Raw genomic sequence first — 24,293 nt, forward strand, 5'->3', positions numbered from 1 at the left:
GAGGCACGATAGTAACTGGGCTGCCCTGGGGGCTCAGAGGTAAAGAATCTGCCTGCCAATGCAGGAGACTTGGGTTCGATCCCTGGGTCAAGAAGATCCCCTGGAGAAGGAGACAGCAACCCACTCCAGTATTCTTGTCTAGGAAATCTCATAGTCAGAGGAGCCTGGTGGGCTACAGTCCATGGGGGTCACAAACGAGTCAGACACAGTTCAGTTCAGTTCAGTTGTTCAGTCGAGTCTGACTCTTTGCGACCCCATGAACTGCAGCACACCAGGCCTTCCTGTCCATCACCAACTCCCGGAGTTTACTCAAACTCATGTCCACTGGGTTGGTGATGCCATCCAACCATCTCATCCTCTGTCCTCCCCTTCTCTTCCCACCTTTAGTCTTCCCCAGCATCAGGGTCTTTTCAAATAAGTCAGCTCTTTACATCAGGTGGCCAAAGTATTGGAGTTCCAGCTTCAACATCAGTCCTTCCAATGAACACCCAGGACTGATCTCCTTTAGGATGGACTGGTTGGATCTCCTTGCAGTCCAATGGGCTCTCAAGAGTCTTCTCCAACACCACAGTTCAAAAGCATCAATTCTTTGGTGCTCAGCTTTCTTTATAGTCCAACTCTCACATTCATACATGACTACTGGAAAAACCATAGCCTTGACTAGACAAAACTTTGTTGGCAAAGTAATGTCTCTGCTTTTTAATATGCTGTCTCGGTTGGTCATAACTTTCCTCTCAAGGAGTAAGTGTCTTTTAATTTCATGGCTGCAATCACCATCTGCAGTGATTTTGGAACCTAGAAAAATAAAATCTGCCACTGTTTCCACTGTTTCCCCATCTATTTGCCATGAAGTGATGGGACCGGATGCCATGATCTTTGTTTTCTGAATGTTGAGCTGTAAGCCAATTTTTTCACTCTCCTCTTTCACTTAAGAGTCAGACACAACTTGGTGACTAAATAACACCACCACTGTGGTGATAACTGAGGTATGAAATTCTTATGTCAGTATACAAAATTGTGTTAGTATTTCCATATTATTCACTACAGGAAGGCAAAGTCTAAATCAGTTCATTGTATTCTTTGTTGTATTATCTACATCCAAGTTATAATAATTTTGTAATTTAATTTCTGAGATTTCAGATTTGGAAAGGAACTTAGAAGTCATCTCTTCTAAATGCCCAATTTTTGTTGAAAGCAAAACAAACTCAAGAGTTATTAAGATAAGTGTTAGAGTCCTTGATTGACGAAAAGGGCGGAATTAGGACATATACTCTGAAAGGTTTACTCCTTCTATTATGAGCTTCTATGAACCACTTGCTTGAATGCTCTCACACAATGCTGACTGCATTACTTCAAAGAAATACAAAGAAACTAAAAAATGCTCACAGAAAGACAACTGAACTATCATTAAAGAAATGAAACCACTCTGGATAGAAGACTGCAATGATTAAAATCTTCAATCTGGAAACTTTGACATCTATTAAATCATGAAGAAGGTGGATAGTGTGGAAGCCAAAATCTCTACACACTTCAGTTATACTAGGTCTGAGGGCACTCTTTGAAGTTTAAAAGAGATAAATTTAGGACAAATAATGGAAAGTGCCATACTACTTTATTTATTAGGTGGAGTGCTCATGGAAGTAACACAGGCTGAGAATATAATAGGTTCATAAAAGCTTTAGATAAAAAACATACAATTAATCAATTCTAGACTATTCAAGGGAAGTGTCCCAATATGCCATTAATATGACTTATATCTTTGCCACAGTACAGGGCTATACTTGTTCCATAGTTATATTTGAAGTGATTGAGCTTGAACATTTTCATGCTGAAATTAAAGAACCAAGTGTCTTAGTAACATGGGTTAAATAGCAAGAGTTGATGGGGCAGCATGTTCTACACATAACAAGGAGTCAATGGCTGTTGAATAAATTAATTTTCTGCAGCCAAGGTAAAATTTCCAAATGAGCATTATGAACATGCAATGTGTATATGTATGGGTGTATATATAAATAATATATATATAAATACATACATATATTCACAAATTTCACAGACATGAAAATGTACCAAAGGCTATCTCAACCAAAGAGACATTCTAGATTTTGGTACACAGAGAGGTTTGTTTTGAAGCATATTAGTCTCTTGCTGTTAGGAATCTATCAAGTTCTCTTATACCTAATGTGTTCCATCACATTTTTAAATGTCAAATTTCATCTTCAGAATAAAATACAATCATTATGTATTACTTTATCTTAGTAATTTTTTAAGGGAAACATTTTCCAAGTATTGAAAGATCACCTCAAATTTATCAAGAGCATTTATGTTGAATCTTGTTCTCGTATCATGATACTTGTTGCTTCACTGATGTGAATGATTTGTAGAATAATGATACTGGAACATGTATAAACTAAGCATAAGAGCTTATACACATTTTTCATAAAATGATAAATATTTGTGTCTATAATACAACATAAAAAATAAATAACTGTAATCAAAACTCTCAAAACTAATAGCCCTCAAATTAATATTATTTTTAGGTAACAGATACTTTTGGTTCACCAAAACTAAGTGCTTGATAAGTAGATATGGCACCAGAATTAAAACAAAAATTCTTAGAGATTAATACACAAACAGTGAAGTAACCTCTTGGTTCAGTTTTCTTTAGGTGGCAAAATTTTCAAATAAATTTCATATAATTCATTGCAATATTGTTTGAAGTTCATTTGGCAAAAGTCTATAAGATGCAAAATATTTCTTCATGCTTTTTTTAGAAACTTAAAAATGATATTAAAGCAACAATGATCACAACATAAAATACTGAAATAACATGAGTATTTCTTATAAGATAGCTATTCACCTTAAATATATTATTATATGAACTATATTCAATTATCATACAAAATCTCACAGCCTTCAAATTCATATAACCTGAATCAGGTTTGAAAAAAACTAGTTCATGTCACAACTTTAACATGGTTTTATCTGAGTGATTTAAAATAAATATATAAAATTTTATGATTAAGCTATGTCAGTAACAAATATTATTGAATGCATTTATAGTAATAACTATTCTATTCAGTTACTAAAACTCAGTGACTAGTATCTGCATACACAAGCACTTCCTAGTTTTTCATTGTTTTATTTTGCTTTATATAGAGACAATGAATAGATCAACTTATGCTATAAAAACAATTTTTAGAGTTTGCAATCTTTCATTTTTCATGTACTCAATATAATTCATGATAAGTGACAAGCTTTTTTAAAATTAAAATTTTTTTCCAAAATTATTCCACTTTTATGATAATATTTTCTAATGAAATTATGTGTATACAATGAAAATGGTTCTCTATCAACATATGAACCCCTTACCTCTCTTAACAGAAGCAACTGCTGTGACTATTTCCAATGTATACTTGAAAAAATACTATATGTAATAAAAAAAACCATTATATGCCTTATTTCTCCAAGAAGGAGCATTAAAAAAAAAAAAAACTACTAAATAATGCTAAAAGAATGTTGTAAAAATCCACTAAGAAATTTATGGCTACATTGTAAGCTATGGTTATTTTAAGTAATTAAGTTGTTTTAGTGAACTTTTTCCTACCTACAAGGCAAGTTTTTATCATCCACAAACTTTGACAACTGAATTGCACATGTTATTAGAATAGTGCTTAAAATATAGCACATTTGTTGTATCAATATTTTACATCCTAAACCCTACTTATTTTTAGGCCATGTGCATGCTAAATCACTTCAGTTGTGTCCCACTCTTTGCTACCTGCCAGGCTCTAGCTGTCCATGGGATTCTCCAGGCAAGAACAGTGGACTGGGATGCCATTCCCTTCTCTAGGGGAAGGCAGGGATCATACTCACATCTTCTGCATCTCTTATGTCTACTGTATTGGCAGGCACCTTCTTTATCACTAGTGCCTGAAGTGAAGTGAAAGTCTCTTAGTTGTGTCCAACTCTTTGCAACCCCATGGATTATATAGTCAGTGGAATTCTCCAGGCCAGAATACTGGAGTGGGCAGCCTTTCCCTTCTCCAGAGGATCTTCCCAACTGAGGCATCGAACCCAGGTCTCCCACATTGCAGGCAGATTCTTTACCCACTGAGCCACCAGAGAAACCCAAGAACACTGGAGTGGGTAGTCTATCCCTTCTCCAGCGGATTTTTCTGACCCAGGAATTGAACTGGGGTAAATAATTGGACACAACTGAGTGCCACCTTATCTTTTTGAAAAACATAGTTTTAAAGTAATAAGATTAAGTCATTAATAAATAGAAATTTTATAAAAAGTAAGATAGGAGTAGAAATAAAGATGATAAATCTCCTTGAAGGAATGCACACAAGACTTACATAAATATGGGGTAGAGGTGAAGAATAGAAGAACAGGGACCATATTTTCAGAGTGTGCACTCTGGGTCTCTCACTAGCTTTGTAATCTGTGAAAGTTATATAAACTTTCTGTGCCTCAGTTCTCTCATCTATAAAATAGAGATTATAAGATTACCTGTTTCCTTTATCAAGTGATTTAAAGAAATAATAGATGTAAACCATTCTGTACAGTGTATAGTATTTATTAAGTTCTCAATAAATGAGTTATCTATGAGTATTATCAATATTTAATCATTTGCTTTAAAACTTTGTAATAACATAACATCTCTTACAAATAATCATTATAGTGAAATCACAGCGATAGCTTTAATTATTATATTAAGAGTATGTACTGTATACCATATAACACTGTATTACATGTATTATCTCAGTTAATTATAAAAAAAGTAAGGTTATCACATTAATATCATCTGAGCTTTCATTCTGAAATAAGGAAATATTTGATTATTCCCATAACCTTGTAATCATAACAAAGTTCTCTTTCATATTTTCCCAATAACTAGTTATGAGACTAAGAACAAGTTTTCTCAGGAAACAAAACAAAACAAAACAAAACAGAGTTTGATATAAATAATCCCGTCACACAAATAAGCTTATATTAAATGAGAATTTAAACAAAACTGTCTGATACATCAAAGATGCTAATTCATCAGCGTGACCATCAGCTTTAGACATCAGAATATTATGAGCAAGCACAGATCAGAGAAAATTACATTTTTACCAGTAGGAGAAAATGTTAGAGAGCAATCAACCTTGAGGAACTATATATGAAGTGGAGGACAGTAGCAGACATTAAATGATAACTCATAGCATATATGTATTTGAGAGCACATATGAGAAAATTAGCCCAGTAGTAAAGAATCTGCCTGCCAATTCACGAGATGCAGATGTGAGTATGATCCTTGGGTTGGGGAGATCCCCTGGAGGAAGAAATTGTAACCCACTCCAGTATTCTTGCCTAGAAAATCCCATGGACAGCCTGGCAGGCTACAGTCTATGGGGTTGCAAAGAGTCAGACATGATTGAGCAACTGAGCACTATGAAAAAATTCTTAGGGATGGAGAATGGGCAGAATCAGATACGGTATTATTAGCACAATTTTACTGACACTCTCACATTGGCTTTCCTTGAGGAAACAACAGTTTTTGGTTGACTCTGAAACATTTGGATGCATATCAACCCCACCATTTGAGGCATATAAAATGCTAAGAATAATGGTTGAGTTTTTTTTAATCTTATTCATCCCAATGAGCTAGTGGTAAAAGAATATCTTTTGAAATGAACTTTTAAAGGGGTCTTTTAATGAGCTTTTAAATCATATGTAAACTGCTTAACCCAATATACAAGTTTCTCCACAAATATAATTCTTCAGCATAGACCCACTTTGGTTCTTCAGTGACCAACCACACCCCCATGTTTGTTCCTACCACTGCTCACAGAGGCATAAATTCTATAATACCTGCCCTTCACACACACTCTATACATCTTCCAAGGTCAAGTAACAATTTCCTCTCCCCCATTACTTCAGCTTTCTGACTTCTACTAATGAATCCTGATACTGACTGGTTTAGAGTCATTTTAATGCTTAGTTAGATTTCACAGCCCATGCTATTTTGTTTATCAATAACAATGCTTTTTACTTAGTCTATTATATTCATTTCAGTGTATAACACAAAACTCTGTACATATATGCTTAAAGCAATAAGTGACTATGCTGCTAAGTCACTTCTGTCGTGTCCGACTCTGTGCGACCCCATAGATGGCAGCCCACCCGGCTCCTCTGTCCCTGGGATTCTCCAGGCAAGAACACTGGAGCGGGTTGCCATTTCCTTCTCCAATAAGTGACTATAAAATGAATCAAAAAGGAATGAAATAAGAATTCGCATATTTCAAAATGAGTAATGTCCCCTTTAATGCACCTGTCTTCAAGAATATATTTTAAATGTATTTATGAAAACTTCTTTCTAAAAATTGATTTTAGAATTAGTGCATGGATTCAGACATAAAAAACAGCATAGCAATTTCTAGCTGCAATTACTTTTCTGGTGTACACATTTAAATCATTCAGCAAAAATTTAAAAATACATATGGCCATTCCTCTAATTAGCATGTTGAGCATCTTTTCATGTGCCTTTTGGCAATCTATATGTCTTCTTTCAAGAAATGTCTATTTAGGTCTTCTGTCCTTTTTTTTGATTGGGTTTTGTTGTTGTTGTTGCTGTTGTTTTGATACTGAGTTGTATGAGCTTTTGTATATTTTGGAGATTAATCCCTTGAAAGTCACATCATTTGCAAACAGTTTCTCTCATTCCCTAGGTTGTCTTTTCTTTTTCTTTGTCAGTTCTACTAAGTGCTTCATAAGTATAGTTACATTTAATACTTTCAGCAGGTTTAAGAAGTAGCCACTTTATCCCATCTTTCAGATAAGGAAACTGAGGCTAGATTAAATATCTTGGCCAAGATTCTCAAGTAGGATAGAATACTCTACATAGATCTGCCCAACTCTGGAGTGAGAAAAATTTACCACTAGGCAACAGTATCTTTCAAAATGAACTTGTGCAGGAGAATTTTTGAGCTAGCGATCACATACACAGAATGTCACAGCTCCAAGGGCTTAGCTTTAATCTCATCCCTGAAGGAGACCTTTCTTGCACTCAAACAATGGCATATGTCCACATCTTTAATGTCACAGTGCCCTGTGCTGACACTATTCCTTGCCAGTACCAGGCTATACTGTAGCTTCTGTTTTGATTGTCTCTCCTGTAAAACACCAGAAGAAAGAAGTTTAAAAGTTTGAATATGACTTATTTTTCATCACGTCTTGGTTGTAAACATGCTTCCTTCTCCACAATGGAAAATTGAAAAGTATTATTGACTTAACAAGTATATGAAAAATAAATTAAGAAAAATATATTTTAGGAAAATCCCTGGAGCTGGGAATGGCTACCCACTCCAGTATTCTTGCCTGGAAAATTCCATGGACAGAGGAGCCTGGTGGGCTACAGTCCATGGGGTTTAAAGAGTTGGACACAACTGAGCAACTGATAACTTTCACTTTCAGAGGGGAAAAAGAGAACAGTTAAGAGGTCTTTGGATATGCAGAAAGTTATGTTTCTTGTTTCATTAATTTTATCTCTTAATAAGTAATGAAATAATTTCACCTTTCAAGTCTACCCCAGGATTAAATTTCCATGTTCCCCTGTCCACATTCCCCTAAAATTTCACCCATCCTACAAGCAAAACACTAATTTACAGTCCACCAGGCTCCTCTGTCCACGGAAATCTCCAGGCAAGAATACTGGAGTGGGTTGACATTTTCTCTTCCAGGAGATCTTCCTGACCTAAGGATTGATTCTGTCTCTCCTGTGTCTCCTGCATTGCACGTGAATTCTTTACAGTTGAGCCAACAAGGAAGCAATTTACAACATATTAACCTTTGAATGTTGCTCTTTCCTACAATATTTTCATCTCATTGAGGAAGGGATCATATGATTTACAACTGTTTCTCAAAGTTCCTAGCAAACCCTGGAATATGTATTAAGAAATCTAAAATATGGTTGAATTGTGAAGGAAAGATGTAATTTTAACCTCTCCTGTAATACTGAGTTGAAATTTTAAAAACACCAATTTTATATTTGTTATATGGTTAGAATTAAAAAGATTTGTCAAATAAATATATTTGGGGGTGGAGGAGACAAGATCATTGACAATGAATTTTTAGCTCTAGGACAGTGAAGAAAATTTTAAGAGGTTTAAAAATCATCTCAGGATGATGGTTAATTATGGAAATCTCCCTTATCACTTGAGGCTAAATTATCTTGGGTAAATAGATATGCTATGTTTTAGACTAAAATTGAGAAGGAATTTAGAAATGTGGTTAAAATGTCTTGGATTAATTCTTGGTTCTTACTCAACAGAGGAAAGAGTTCTATATGTTTCTTTTGATATCTATGATTATCCATTTACTATTCATTTTGCAAAAAAGACTTAGCCATGAGTAATTGTGCTCAGTTGCTAAGTCATGTCGGATTCTTTGCGACCCCATGGACTGTAGCTGGCCAGGCTCCTCTGTCCATGGGATTTTATAGACAAGAATACTGGAGTGAGTTGTCATTTCCTCCTCCAGGGAATCCTCCCAACCTAGAAATCAAATGTGAATGAATATGACATCATCACAAGATTTTTTTCTAAACTTTAAACATTTCTAATCTCTTAAACACATCCATTTCAATTTTTGTCTCCCTTTTGAATTAAAATATATACTTTATATATTAATATTTTTAAATTACACAGGGTGAACCATTGCATAGAATGAAAACCCTATCAGTCTTTTGAGAATAAAGCAAATCAACAGCAATATCTCTTCTCTTTGTTGACAGAGGGAACGTGGTTTAATGGGACTCAAAGTAATCTTGGCTCTCAGTTAGACTGTTGGGCTTTGCATGAGAAATGATGTGCTCTGACCACTTGTTTTACATTAAGAGGCAGTTTAGCATGTTCAAAATAGAGAAAATGATTTCCTTTATAAAGATGGACAACTCATGGCTTTAATGCAGAACATACAGATAATCTTCACAAGATTTTTGCTATTTTATCAATTTGTCTTCAGTTTCCATTAATCTCTATCCATTTAAAGTTAATCAGTTAATCATCCCAGTGCCCCCAAAGAGAGGCAATTCAGGAGCTGTTCACACTGGAGCCTGTAAATGTGACTAGGCTCTTTTTTGTTCACTCTTGGAACTGACGTCTTATTGAGGTTTTAATTATGATGATGATGAATGGTAATAGTTTACAGTGGTAACCACGTGTGTCTAGACAGAGAGATAGAAAGAGAGACAGGGAGGGAGAGAGGGAGAAACAGCTATAGATTTAGCAATAAATTAGAGAACTTCTTCTGCTCATCTACTGCTATGGGTGATCAATTTTTTTTAAAATTTTTACCCTCAGATAATAAATTAGATAGTGAAGAGTAAGACCATGTAAGAAATCAAAGAAAGTTCTGGATTTAACTCTAAAAGTGACTATTCTGAATTTCAAGCAAATAATAGTATTGTTTTATTTCTAAATTCAGACATTTCCTTGTAAAATTATAAGAGAAGCAGTAACCATGGGCCCTGCTCTCCTGTGTTAGGTTACAAAAAACCCTAGAAAAAGATACATTTGGTGAATATGTACATTGCACTATACAAATTATAAATTATACTAATATTTATGTAAAATGAGAGCTAACAATTTGTCCCTCTGAATTTCCGGTGAGCCCCCTGAAAAACACATTCAATGACTAGGGGTTACTGGCAGCAGTCCCATGCTTCTCACGCAGGCTGAATATTTACATTTACGTTTTACAAAATGCAAAAATCACAATAACACAGCCCCTGGTTTCTTTGTGTTGTACACCAAAGGATGCTGGAAGGAATTTTGCGTTGAGAATGTGAAATGTGTAAGGAGTCATTAGAGTCAACTTGCAGCTGCACAGTAAAAATATATTTTAGTTTAAAAATTATATATTGCCTCAAAAGGGTTGGTTAAAATATTTTGGTTAGACTTTTGAAAAACAATATTTTTGTAATCCATGTAGATATGTAAATATGAAATTGTATCAGCCTAAATAAGAACCACTTGTAATGCTATTGTAAAGCCTTTAATATAAGTCCACAATGCTGATTTCAATGCTCCCAAGTGCAACCTTCAGTTGGAGAGAATCTGGGGGAAACATTCCCTAATATACTATGAGACAGCCACAAGGTGGCTCCAAACACCTAAGTATGTTTTACCTCTTATAAGGCGAATAGAATTTTACCAGAAATAATAAGCAGCAATTTACCCTAAAAATGGGTCAATACTTCAGAAACATAAACGCATTTCAACATTTTGATTAAGTTTTGAGGTAGAACTTATATTGTTTTCAAATGCAGTCTTTCAGAACACATCAAATGGCTGAAAACCTTGAAGAATCTGATGGATTTTGAAAGGAAACGATTTAGTCTATATATGTGTATGATATTTCATTTCTTAGGTTTTAAAATTAATTTTTGCTATAGTTTTGCACACTTTTATTCTCACTTAATTCCCAATTTAGTAAAAAGAAATAAATATACAAGTTAATAAACTTTTTCTCTTGCATAAAGAATTTTACAACTAAAGGAAAATAATGCCTAATGTTTAGCCCTTGGGTCTAACGTGTATGCCTTTAGAAAATCAAGTAAAATAAAGTATATCTTATTAATAGAATATTTTAAATTAGCCATTCTAATCAATCAGTCATGAAGTTAAATCATTTAGTCAAATTTATAGTGAAGCCATGACAAAAAAATTATTAAGTGACCACAGCATTAAAGAAGATGATATGAAGACTGTGACTTTGATTAAATAGTAAACAAATATGTAATAAATTTAAATATATAGCTAAGACAAAAAATGAGAATTATCTTTACTTTGTTCACAAAATTGTATTTGTTGGCTAAGTTTAATAGTCTCTATTATGACTCACCTAACCTCTACATGTGGGTGGATTAAAGTGCTAAGTTTATTCTTTAAGTATGTTAATTTCTAAAGCAAACATTATTAATCTTGAATTATAAATAAAACTGAATAAAAAATAAAAATAAAAAATAAAATAAAAAATGTGCTGTAATTCTTGATTTTTAAAATGAACTTTTAAAGAGAGAGGAACTTATGGACTCACAGTGTGTATATTTTGTAATCTTAACATCCTGATTTCTTTATGTAATTCCAGAGACCTTTTAATAGCCATATTATATAGAATCACAAAAAGGCCCCAAAAAGTTATTTTTTAATTGATTTTCCTATGTCCTTTAATGTGAAGAATTTAAAAAATGAACTATATAAGTAAAATCTGTTAAAATTTTCACATTTTGCAGCAAATTCTGTCTCTATCACAAGGTTTCTTGAACCTAGTTTTTCAGCTTGTTATGTAGACTTTCTGACCCACTGACCTTTCAGCTTGTAATACAGACTGTAGAACTATTCTTGAGATTTATAAGTATCAAAACTTTAATGGAATTATTTCTGCAATGCACTGACTCTGTTCATCATTCTCATTCTAATTTTCATTACTCTGACCTCAAGAAGGAGAATCTGGGAAAGGAACCATTACTGCAGTATATTCAGAAATGGTTCATGTTTCACCTGAGTGAGTTTATGTGGCTCATGGAACTCACAACACTTAGTGTCCATCTTTCTAATGTTTTCTCCCTCCTCCGTCCCCTTTTTAGGTCCTTCACATCATTTTCAAAACTTGTATCCATTAATTCCCTAGTTCACGCAGTTAACTGAATGTGATTCTGAGAATCTAGTAGCTTAAGTTCTCAGGTTATGCTCTCTCAACACTTTCACAATCATTAGGGAATGACAGCATTTTAACAGTAATATATTGAGTCCATTCCAGTTTCAATAATAGAGTGTATTAGCCCTTTCCAGTTGGAACAATAGATAAACTGTGTCCTTGGAAATTATATGGTTCAAACTCCCATTTAATAAACAAACAAAAAATCTGGAATGAGGAATTTATGATAGTGGCGGTAGAATTAGTGATGAAATCAGACTTAAAACACTATGTAGCTTTCACCTCAACATAAACACAAAAGTATCATTACATGATACATGTTAAATACAAGTTGCATCGCATGCTGTGATTAAAATAAAACATACTATGAAAAAGCATAGGTCACATAAATTTACAAATAAGTCATAATAATGCCAATAGAATAATAGTAATAATAATACATAGCACTAGAACACATATTGTGTGACAGGAATTGTTAGAACTTTAGAGCTATTGTTTCTTACCATCATGGCAACTGTACTATCACAGAAGTTCAATTATTAATCCCACTTCACAGCTGAAAAACTACCAGGAATATTAAATACAGGGTAAGTGACACAGGATTTGAACCCAGTTGGGTACCACCTTTCATGTTTTTATACATCAAAAGTTCTTGTGCGTATATTTAGGTAAGAGTTACTATATTTATTAAGAAAAGCAATCTCAGTGCTTCTGGTATATAGCCATAGGATTGTGTTCTCTCTCTGTTAAACAATATTATACGGAACAAACTTTTTGACAGAGTGACCAACTATGAAACTCAGTGGCTTCTAAGTAGTGAATATTTTAATTGCTTGTAGGGGGTGTGGGAACTTTTGTTCGTAAGAATTTTTAGTAATATAATTTGAGGATTTACCTGGTTTTCAGATATGCTAGCTTTTCATTTAGGCTTCTTGTTTGGGATTGTAATGTTAGTCTCAAATTTGAGGTCTTGCTTCAAGAGGACAATTGGCTATTGTACACATAAAGCTCAAACATGGATCACCAACCACCATGGCTATCCCTAACTGTAGCTCCAACTCAGAACCCACCCTCCGGCCTCCACTGACTGAACCTGAAGCTATACAAAAATGCATCTCTTTTTTTTTAAATTAATTTATTTTTTATTGAAGGATAATTGCTTTACAGAATTTTGCTGTTTTCTGTCAAACCTCAAAAATGTATCTTGGACTAATCTACTTACTCATTTTGATAGTTTCCTGAATGATGTCATGTGGCCTTGAATACAATAATATGGCTTAACAAAGTCAATCAGATTAGAGCCTCATATTATCATCTGAAAAGTAACTGATACTCATCATTCCTATATTAATCAAAGCTAGAATATAATACCAAATAATGTGAGGAATTATTCAATGAAAGTGAAAGTGTCAGTCACTCAGTCACATCTGACTCTTTATGACCCCATGGACTGTACCCTGTGAGGCTCCTCTGTCCCTGGGATTCTCCATGTAAGAATACTGGGGTGGATTGAGATGCCCTCTTCCAGGGGATCTTCCCTACCCAGGGATCAAACTCAGGTCTCCTAGCATTGCAGATGGAGTCTTTACCATCTGAACCATCAGCACAGCCCACCTCACTGCATAAAAAGGTTTTGTTTTATCTTTCTCTCTCTTCAAAATTGTATCTCTGGCTGCTGGCACAGTGTGGCTCATGGTAGGCACTTAAAGAATAGTGAATAGAAAAATGAAATAATTAATTAAATAAGACACTGAAGTTTATTAGGTAGTTTGCATTAAAGAAAATAAAAACTAAAGAATCTATGTTGTGGAGGAATAGCTAACTGCCCAATGACATTCTGTTAATTTACTACTTTTCCACGATAATTGACACATTGAGAACATAAATACTAATATTTCTATTATAAATCATATGATATTTAATGTGAACATCTCACATTAAAACCTCTTTTTCTCAGGCACAAAATTTATATTAGATTTAGCCTCTGGGTGTGGCACTAAGGGAATGGCTGATAGAACTTCCCCCAAAATGAATACAGTTACTTAGAAGCTAAGAAAAAGATTGAGCAAGTGATTGTTTAGATACCCAGGAGATCATTTAAATTTATTAAGTAAAAGGCAAAAGAAAAATGTTATACATGTACAAGAAAGTCATATTTTAAGTATATATGATAGCTTAAAATCAAAACACAGTTAAACTAATGATTGTGAATATTTCACTATAATAATTTAGTTTGTTAATACTATTAACAATTGAACATTTCTCTTGAGAATTTTTTTTGGGGGGCAGTGGTTTATATGTGTGCTTCAGTTTGCTTCTAGAGGAGATTAGGCTTTTATCAGTCACACTTCTTTCATCTTGAATCTACCTAGAAACTGGTTGGATCCAAGCTCTGCCTATAAAATGGTGAATTAATGTCTTTGCTCTGAAGTCAAGGTAGGGGTTGCCATTTCTCTAACTTCACATCCCCACTAGACTGGCTGTCCAGGAGAGGTCATATACCTAACACTGACATAGTTTTGTCTTAAAAAAGAAAACATGTTTTTTTTTAACCTATTTTGTTCAGATACTCAACTATGAAGGACATCCAACTATAAGTCTAGCCAAGAAATCATGTTTCTTAACTTAGATAGTAGGGACATTTCATGTCCCTAGTAAGTAATTTTTTTTAGTATTAAAAGTGAATACTTATATCTTATGTAGAACTATCTAGTTAGTAAACATTGAAAAATTAGAGCATATTTTAAAAGGCATAAGAGAATCTTAGAAAAACATAGTTCTCTTTAAAATGAATCTATCCAAAAACTTAGTCAGTAGGTTAAAACATAGAAATTCTATAGAAAATCTCCATTCTTCACTCAATCAGGAAAAACATAAATAAAACGGAAAAAAAGGAAATAGAAAAGGGTACTTCTAAGTATTAATATTTGCCTGGATCTGGCATTCAATTTTCAACAAATCTCCAAAAGACTAACTGAAGCCTTGTTGAAGGGAGTGGATAAAGCAATAAAGACTTTCCATAGGAACTTATTCACTGGGAAAGGATTTTATTCAAATTTAGGAAGCTAGATGCAGACAGAATAAATGTGCACCTTTCTGGTTTTCACTCTCTGAGACTACACATTAAAAAGTCACTCTGGCACCAAGGCTACAGAACAGGAACCACCTCCAATTTAGAATGTTTCAGAAATATGTAAAACAAAATATTATAGCTGACTAGGCTAATAGTCATTGCGTACTCAATTTGATGAAGTAAGTTGATATACACCTGATTTTAACCCAAAGGTACCTTTTCCTTGTGTCACTGCTAAAGCAAAGAAATATCATTGTTAGTATGAAAAGAATATGCAATTCATAGTCTCTATTTTATTAGTAATAGATTGAAACCAGCAAGTTTGAGATCATAAATCTTAAACTCTGATCTATTTAAAGAAAATATTTTAAATAAAATACTTAATTAACATACTATACACTCAGATTTGGAGAAGGAAATGGCAACCCACTCCAGTATTCTTGCCTGGAAAATCCCATGGACAAAGGAGCCTGGTGGGCTACAGTCCATGGTGCCGTAAAAAGCCAGATGCCACTGTGCAACACACAGATTTACATGGTATACACAAAACCATTAAGTCCCTGAGGTAGTTCAAATGCTCTCAAGTCAATCTATATATGAGGCTATTAATTTCAACCTGGTGCTAAGAAGTCAAATTATCAAGACACACTATGGTACTTCATCTAAATTTGAAGTCTGATCCAAGAGTTATGGAAACATTCTTTACATTTCCTTTTAAAAAACCCAGGAGTTACAATGGATATCAAATGGAGTTGACTTAACTTGATTTTATTAGGAGTTGAGTCACAAAAAAGAGGAGAATCAGTCGCATTTTTTAAGCCTATGATACTAGCATTATGCAAAAATGCACTCAATAGCCTCGGCAAATACATTGATAGCCTTTGATCTACTCATATAACTATGCCAAAATTCAACTTCAATTTTTGTGTTTATAAATACCATGTGAACACAGCAGAAAATTACTAGGATAACCCAAGTCTAAACACTTTATTCAGTTTACTGATTATTTAAATCCACTACATGATCTGCTTAACTTGATCAGTTGCTCAATTGTGTCCAACTCTTTGCAACCCCATGGACTGGTCCATAGAATTCTCCAGGCCAGAATACTGGAGTGGGTAGCCATTCTCTTCTCCAGGGTATCTTCCCAACTCAGGGATCAAATCCAGGTCTCCTGCATTACAGGAGGATTCTTTACCAGCTGAGCCCAGGGAAGCTCAAGAATACTGGAGTGGGTAGCCTATCCCTTCTCCAGCAGATCTTCCCAACCCAGATATCGAACTGGGGTCTCTTGAATTGCAGGCTGATTCTTTACCAGCTGAGCTACCAGGGAAGACCTTGATTATTGTTATGGTTTTTGTTCCCAGACTTTCAACTGGAAAGAAGTAGGAACAATGATAATTCTTTACAATATCTAGAATAGACATTTCCTCATTTTTAAATCAGTTTACAGTTTTACATTACACCCTGGTAGTATCTGTATTTTGCAACAAAGAAGAACCAACATATCTAATGAAAGACTGCTTTCTGAAAACATGCAATTGATGTTTAATCTATGTTTAAAATCAAGTCTCTTTCAAATTGTTTCAATATCCTCTGTTTCAGTAAGTCAACAAAGATTCCCAATCAATAACTGATGCACTGAGTATAATAACTCATGCCTATGCATTCCACATTCTGATACATTGGAGAAGTCATTTCATTAATAAATGTTGAATCCCCATACTTTGTTGCTACTGCAGTAAACGACATTGGTGCCAATTTCAATTCCTTAAATGCCTAGGTGCTATAATGTTTATAAAAATTGCTTTCATTTGAAAGGACACGCTCTATTCAACTGAATTTTCATATACTTTATGGTATAATGCAAAGGATAATATAATAAATCCAATGCATAATGTGGCAGATGATAGAATACTGGCCATAAAAATCACAAGATTTACAGAAATCGTATTTCCAATAGGATAATATATTTTAAAAAAAGCTCAAGAGAAAACTCATTCAAAGATGTTTGTAATTGTCATAAACTGAGGAAGAGGAGAAGGCAGGAAGGGAGAAGAAATGAGAGAGGGAGGAGGAGGTGATAGAGGCGGGAATAGAGAAGAGAGATCAGTAGGGTTCTGAAATGCTTTGACACATCATTTAATAGTGAATTTCCTGTTGTGAAGCAATGTTGTTATATTTTCCCAGATAGCCTATTGCTTAATCCTGTCCTGAAACTGAAAGTGTAGTTAAACTTCATATTTCTGCATCATATAGAGTATGTAGTATCAAGGCTGCTTCCTAAAAGGACAAAAGCAGGGGGTGGTTAACATTGAGATCACATGGTTTGATGAAGTGCTTATACCGCTACTGACAAACTCTCTAAGGATATATTCCCTCTATTATAAGGGACTGCTATATGAAGGCACTTCAGCCTCCCACAGTCATTATTCTCAAGGAATGTTACACTTTGTAACATAAAATGTAATGCTATTTCACTCATTCTTATTCAGTTTTCAGCTTTCCCTTACTTTAAATCCATCACCAGTATGGTAATATTTAACAAATGTCTCTTAGTGATATAGAGAAAATCACATGTATGGCAAGAGAGACATAGGATAAAAGTAAAAAGACTTTGGTGAAAACAAAGCACTTTTATTCTTTAAAAAAAAAAATCAAGTTACTTTTTTTGTGAGAAGTTGCATTGATAATAAAGAGTTAAGCAAAAGTTATGCTGAAACATTATTTTAACCAATCAATGCTAATATGACATTAAAATAATGCATTCCCAGAAATATTTATCTTTTAATGCGATAGATGTGATTTTCTTACAATGTCTGCCTCTTGAGTTAGTTGGACAAAGAAGATATGGCAAAGGCAAAAATGGCCTCATTGGTTTAGATACCCTTATGAAAGACAGCACAACCGGATTATAAAAAGGCTTGAGGTCTCATACTGAAACATCAAGTGAGGTGAAGCTGCTGAAGGATAAGAATAGAAGAGGAAAGAGGTGACCCCGAGCTGATACTGTTATCTAAGAAAACAGACGCTCCTTGTTGATTGAAATTTTTTCATTCAGATGTGTGATAAAAAATCTGTAATTTTGAGTGTTGAATATTATTAGATGTAAAAGCATGGGCTGTTATACCACTATTCTGTAGACATAATTCTGATGCTTTAATTAGGGGGAAGAAAAAGGCAGGCTTTAAAATGCTTAAATTCAGGGCTCTTTGTTTTTTTTTTTTTTTTCTTTTTCTTTTTCTATCTGCCTATTTTAGGTTATTGCAATTATGAAAAAATAAAATTTTCTTTATGAACTCACTGTGTGAAGGAACATTATTTTTATGCTAACTTTCATTTCTCAATTATGAATTCATAAGCTATTCTTTGGACTCAGATTTTTTTTTCAAAATATTCATAACAGGGACCACACACTTAATACAAGACCTAATCTCCACTACCATTGCTCTGTATAAGCCTAACTAGAATAAGGGTACCTTTCTTGCTCCTTGCGTTTTAACTTCAGGCTATTTCAGACATGACTGTTAAACATAATATGGTGAGTGAAGTCACTTTTCTGAAACCCTATTCCAGATAACGATTTTGGGTTAATCAAAAGTAGAGTTTGCAAAAATAGACTTGGAACCTGGAGACCAAATAGCTGCATACAATAACTTATGATTGGCATAAATAAGTTGTATATTTCTCTACTTAATACTTTGTTGTTTCAGTATTTTATGAGTACTTCTTAACGTGGTAACAGTATTAGAATGTAATCTGCATGGCAGAAAAAAGACTAAATTATGGACAACGCTTTCAAAACTCAAGAGCTAAACTAGAGATAGTTGGTTTTACAGCCCTGCTTTGTATTAATTGCTTACTATGCAACGCTATTACCAATAATAACACTTAAAAATATGGTTCACTTCGCTGCTGATTCAGCATCATTAGGGCGAATGCTGTTCCTGTGCTGCAGCCTAGCGGAATGATTTGGTATAAAAATGACATATTCCAGGAGCACTGGCTTATCACTTGCTGCAAAGTAGGTTAAGAAACATATGAAAGAAGTCATATGCCCAGAATCCCCCCGATAATACACAGTTTGCCTCAGTCATTTGTTTACATGTGATATTAAGTGAAGATCAAAAATGCATTCTAGACTCTGAACAGAGTTCACACAGCTGGAGTTAACCTTTTCAGTCTCAAACACTCTCTTTCTTCCAACAGAAAAAAAAAGCCTCTTTCCAAAACACTAACTTTCTTAATATTTTGCCAGTAATGTATATCTCTCTAGATAGAAAGTCAATTTTCTATCCTTTTTTTTCTTTTAGAAAATCAGTGTAGGTGAACATATAACAGTATAATACTAAATTTGATACCTGCATAGTACCATTCTTATCAACAAACAGCTAGGTTTTATAAACATCTAGGTCTATCACCTGAAGTATTAATCAGGAATCAAGCAATTTGACCACTGACCTCACACATATACATACAGATGTGGATGCCATACAGATTATGTGCTCCTTTCCTAAGTCCCTGGGGTTTCTCTCTCTCTCTCTTTTTCCCCCCTTTCAGGCATCTAAGTGTATGGAATTCTATTCTTTGATTGGAGTCAGAAAAGGCATACACATTCACCAGGGAAGTCAATTTGTTAGCAGCAAGTATTTGAAACCAAAGTATCTGATTTAATGAAAGCAGACATTGACTCATACTTTAAAAACACATTTAAAACATTTTTTTTTAAGTGAAAGCAAATGAAAGAAGCATTTCTTTATGTTTTCATGATCAGAATGGATCTGTATTTGCTGTGTCCCTAAGCCACAAACACACTCTGCTTAGATTGGAGCACTCTCCAATGCCTTTGCCCCACAGCCCACCCCCATCCCCAGTCAATCACTGTTTCCTTATGCATTACACATTGAATACAAACGTGCCACCTTTACTATGCTGTAGGGAGGGGGCAAGAAGATTAGCTATACAACTTGTCATTTACCTCTTTCTCTATGATACAGCCCTCTTCCTATTTTCTTCATCACTTTAACTAAAAATGAATCTAGAGCTCTTGTCAGTGACATAATGTTTTCATGAAAGTTCTACTAATTAAAAATCCTCACCATACCAGACCTAAAAAATGAGCACACTCTTGCCAAGTGTTATTCACCACAGAGAAGCTCTTGTAGTTACATTTTAAAGGAGGACCCAGAGGAAGATGCTGCAGAGGGAGAAAGTCTACTAATATATATATTGAGGTTTACCAGTTGTCAGCATTAGAGAGACAGACTATTTTTAATAGAGATCCTTCAAGAAAACAACAACAAGAAGAAAAAAAGAAAAGAAAACATGCATTTCCAAACAGCTGAGAGTAAGGCATGTGCAGTTTCGGATAATAGAAGCTTTTACTGGAATGAAGAACCACAATTACAGGAAATAGAGCTGATTTTTGGAAGCAAAAGATGAGAGGTCAATTTTAAATTGATGTTTGTCTTTGCACCTGTAGACTTCTCTTTTTAATGATAAGGAGATGGTAGGTTTTTATTGCATTGGCATGAAAACACTTTCAGACTACTGCTTTTGCCCATACTTACAGTGCCATCAATAGTTACTTGTTGGGGACATGCATTTAGTCTTGCAATGTCCTGCATTAATTTAACAACACATAAAATATGGATTTTATTGCAGCAGAGACAATAAATGCTGCAACTGCTGACTACATGCATTTCATCTCCCCTCTTCATCTTTCCTCTCTCATACTTCTGACTCAGACACAAAATGCGAATCTAGGAATTATGCCTATTCTATTTCTGATAAATGCCAATCTTTCTTATTTATGTAGATGCTTAGTGACGATTGACAGGTTCAAGGAATCTGTCTTCTGCCTGTCATTTCTCCTTATATTGAACCTACAATGAACTATGACTATAAATAAGTGCAGAGGGGATTCATTCATATGGAATGCAAAGTAATGTTCGATGATAGAGTTCAAAGCAACAATCTTCTCTTCAAGGGATTTTTAACATTAAGATGAACAAGCATGAGCATAACAAATTACCCTCCATAATATATTTTTAGCATTTGATCAGAGTGAATGAATTCACAAACTCTAACAACATGACCCACTGTTGAGCATAATATGTAATTTATCCAGTTTCACATTACCTCTTCAGCTATTCAAAGCCGTGGTTTCTAGAATACAATATATAGTCTTATGCTTAGTATTTTTTTTTACATATTAAAGATAATTATTTGAAAATAATTGCTGAATACAACTTGAAAACAAACATTTTCCCCCAGGGAGAGAAAATAAGAGACCTTAAGGGAGTTAGAAAAAAAAGAGAGAGAGAAAGAGATGAAGTCTTCCTACCTTTTTTTTTTTATCAGCTTCTGGATAACGGAAGTTGGTTCCAGCCAGAATAGCCCTGGAGAAATTGTCACTAGATCCCCTTTTTGTTTGTTTTCGGCTGTTATTTCCTATCACTGATTCTACTTCAATCTAACTCAAGCTTTCTCTCAGCATCACTTTTAACTCTGGACGGCAGGGAACCGAAGAAGCCGGGGTGGTGGGGGGCGAGTTCTCTCTGATTGGCTTTCATTCAGCGCTTCTGATTAAGGGGGGAAAAAAAGAAAAGGAAAGGAAGGAGGGGGGAAAGCCCTTCCTCACTCGGAGAGAAAGGTTCTGCTGATAGAGCTGCAGCACTCGCCATGGGAAGGTTAGAGACTGGGGAAGTGCTGGCTTTTGCTCGCACACAGCGATTTGCAAGTGAATGCGAGGGGGGGGCGCATCCGAGAGGAGGGCTTCGGATGAAAGGCGTCCCCTCCCCCGCAGGGCAGAAAGACGCTCTGTTCCAAGGCTAAGGTAATCAGCCCGATCTAATCCGGCTGTGCCCCTGATGCAATCTCAGGAACGGGACTGCTTCTTGCAATTCTTTTTTAATAGATACTTCTTCATCTGACATATATATTCCTGCACCATCCTTAACTCCAGATCGCCGAAATCCATGAAGCGAGTGCCAAGTCAAATTGCAACCAGCTCTGAATCGTTACCAGAGTGATTTTTGGTTGCGGTTTGAATTGTTATTTATTTTTGCTTTCAGTGAACTTTCTCTTCCTTGCTTCTCCAAATACCTTATGTTTTTATCGCTTATGGTCATAGGAGAACATACCTGGCTCGTCGTTTGGGGATGTTCGTGAGCTAGTCTTGTCTGCTTAATCTTAATCTTATCTGCTTTGCCTTTTGATTTTATAGATAGAATATTTTATTCATAATGTAAATATGCAACTAACGCTATTAAAATATTTAGACTTGGGGCTTGACATCATCTTCTTTCTTCTTGTTCTTTTTTTTTTTTTTTTTTACTTTTTTTCTCAGAAACTTGAGTGGCATGCCCAAACGTGGGGGGAGGAGGACAGATAGTACATTTGGGTGGTTCTGTTTACTTAACCATCTAACTGTTCATCTCTCTATTTATTTATCTCGACATTAAATTGGAATCAACCAAAACCTTACCAAAGGATGTCAGCATAGCTCCACAAAATAATGAGCATTTTTGTATTTTTTTGACTTCATGTAGATTCCTTTTTAAATAAATAAATTACATTAACACACTATAAAATAATAATATAATATAAAAATAACTGTAAAGCTGAGGGAGGATTATGAAGATAATAACTTTTTAGAATACATACTACTGCTCAAAAATAGTAACTGATATACTTAAGGACACACAGCTAACTCGTGACAGAGTAAAAACTAGAATGACAGTACATATATTCTATTTATATAGACATATTAAACATATAGCATATATACTATGTGGATTTATAATTTCAGTTTAGTACTGCTTCTGAGATCTCGCAGTACTGCCTGGGTACATATTTTAGTATTCTAGCGTCTGTAGGCCTCTCAACATGTGTGTGTGTGGGTGCCCAGCTACATTCGACTCTTTGCAACTCCTTGGACTGTGCAGGTCGCCAGGCTCCTCTGTCCACGGAATTCTCCAGGCGAGAATTCTAAAGCGGGTTGCCATTTCCTAATCCAGGGGACTCCTGACCCAGGGATCGTACCTGTGTCTCTTGTGTCTCCTGCTTTGGTAGGAGGATTCTTTACCACTGAACCATCTGGGAAGCCTCAGTCCCCTTGTATGGTTAGCATAATGGAGAAGGAAAGCAACTCAATCTGCGGGAGAAAAAGGGTGTGGGGATACTATTAATAAAAAAAGATTTCGAAGCAGGTTTAGTATACTACAAAGTTATGATAGGACCAAGGTTGCCAGCTAGTTTTTTGAGGTTACCCTGGTGGTTCAGTGGTAAAGAATCTGTCTGTGATGAGAGACTCGTGTTCGATTCCTGGGTTGGGAAGATCCCCTGGAGTAGGAAATGGCAGCCCACTCCAGTATTCTTGCCTGGGAAATCCCATGGACAGAGGAGCCTGGGGGCCTACAGTCCATGGATTCACAAAAGATTTAGACACAGCTTAGCGACTTAACCACCACCACCAGCAGCTAAACTTAGAGTCAGATACAAATTCCATTATTTTCTGTAATACATTTGTGTTAATACGATGTATGTGTTTGTTCAATATAATACTGCCTTTGATATATTAAAACTGGTTGTCGAAAGAAATTATAGAATCTCTTAACCTATATATAAATTTTTATAGTGTTTAATTAAATGCAACAGATCAGGTGCATACGTGATGATGGTCTCTTACTAGATTAACTATTTCTGTGTATTTGTTTTTGGTTTAATAATAAATGACTGCATAGTATGAGGAGTTGCTTATGTTACATTTTAATTGGTCCAGTTGAGAAAATAACCATTTCATTTATTAATGAAAATACATGTTGAAATGATGTATTCCCCAAATAATAGTTTTGTTTTATTTAAACAAGATAGAAGTTAATTCTTCTCTGACAGAAATTTCTGGGTTGTTATGATTTCTGTGCTCTGTGAAGTCATCAGAAATTTAGGTTACTTCTCTCTTGATGCTCAACTACTCTTTTGAACGCATATATTTGATACAATAGCAATCACTCCCACATCTCCTTTCTAAACAGAGGAATAAAATAAAGAAGGAAAGGACGCCCTCTTCACTGGAATATTCTATGGTTTCATTAGCTGGAAATGAGAGAGTTGACCACAAATTGTTTCAAAGGAGGCTTGGAAATATAGTATTTACTCTGGAAAGCTATTTGATCAGCTAGAAATCACTCATACTGTTAGAGAAGATGACAGAATTGGATAAAATAGCAGCAGTGCCACCATATCTATGTCTCATATGGCAGCATATTTTAAAAGTATTTAGAGACATAAAACAAAATTGTGTTTGGTTTAAAATTAAAATCCTGTCATGATGTTACAGAATGGTATCCATTGCAATATGCATTTTACTAACATTTAAAAACTTTGAGGTATGAGACAATGGTGTGTGTGTGAGGTCACTTCAGTCACGTCTGACTCTGCAACTCTGTGGACTGTAGACCACCAGGTTCTTTGGCCAATGGGATCCTCCAGGCAGTAACACTGGAGTGGG

Source organism: Muntiacus reevesi, chromosome 14 (assembly GCF_963930625.1).
Source record: "Muntiacus reevesi chromosome 14, mMunRee1.1, whole genome shotgun sequence".
NCBI lineage: Eukaryota > Metazoa > Chordata > Mammalia > Artiodactyla > Cervidae > Muntiacus > Muntiacus reevesi.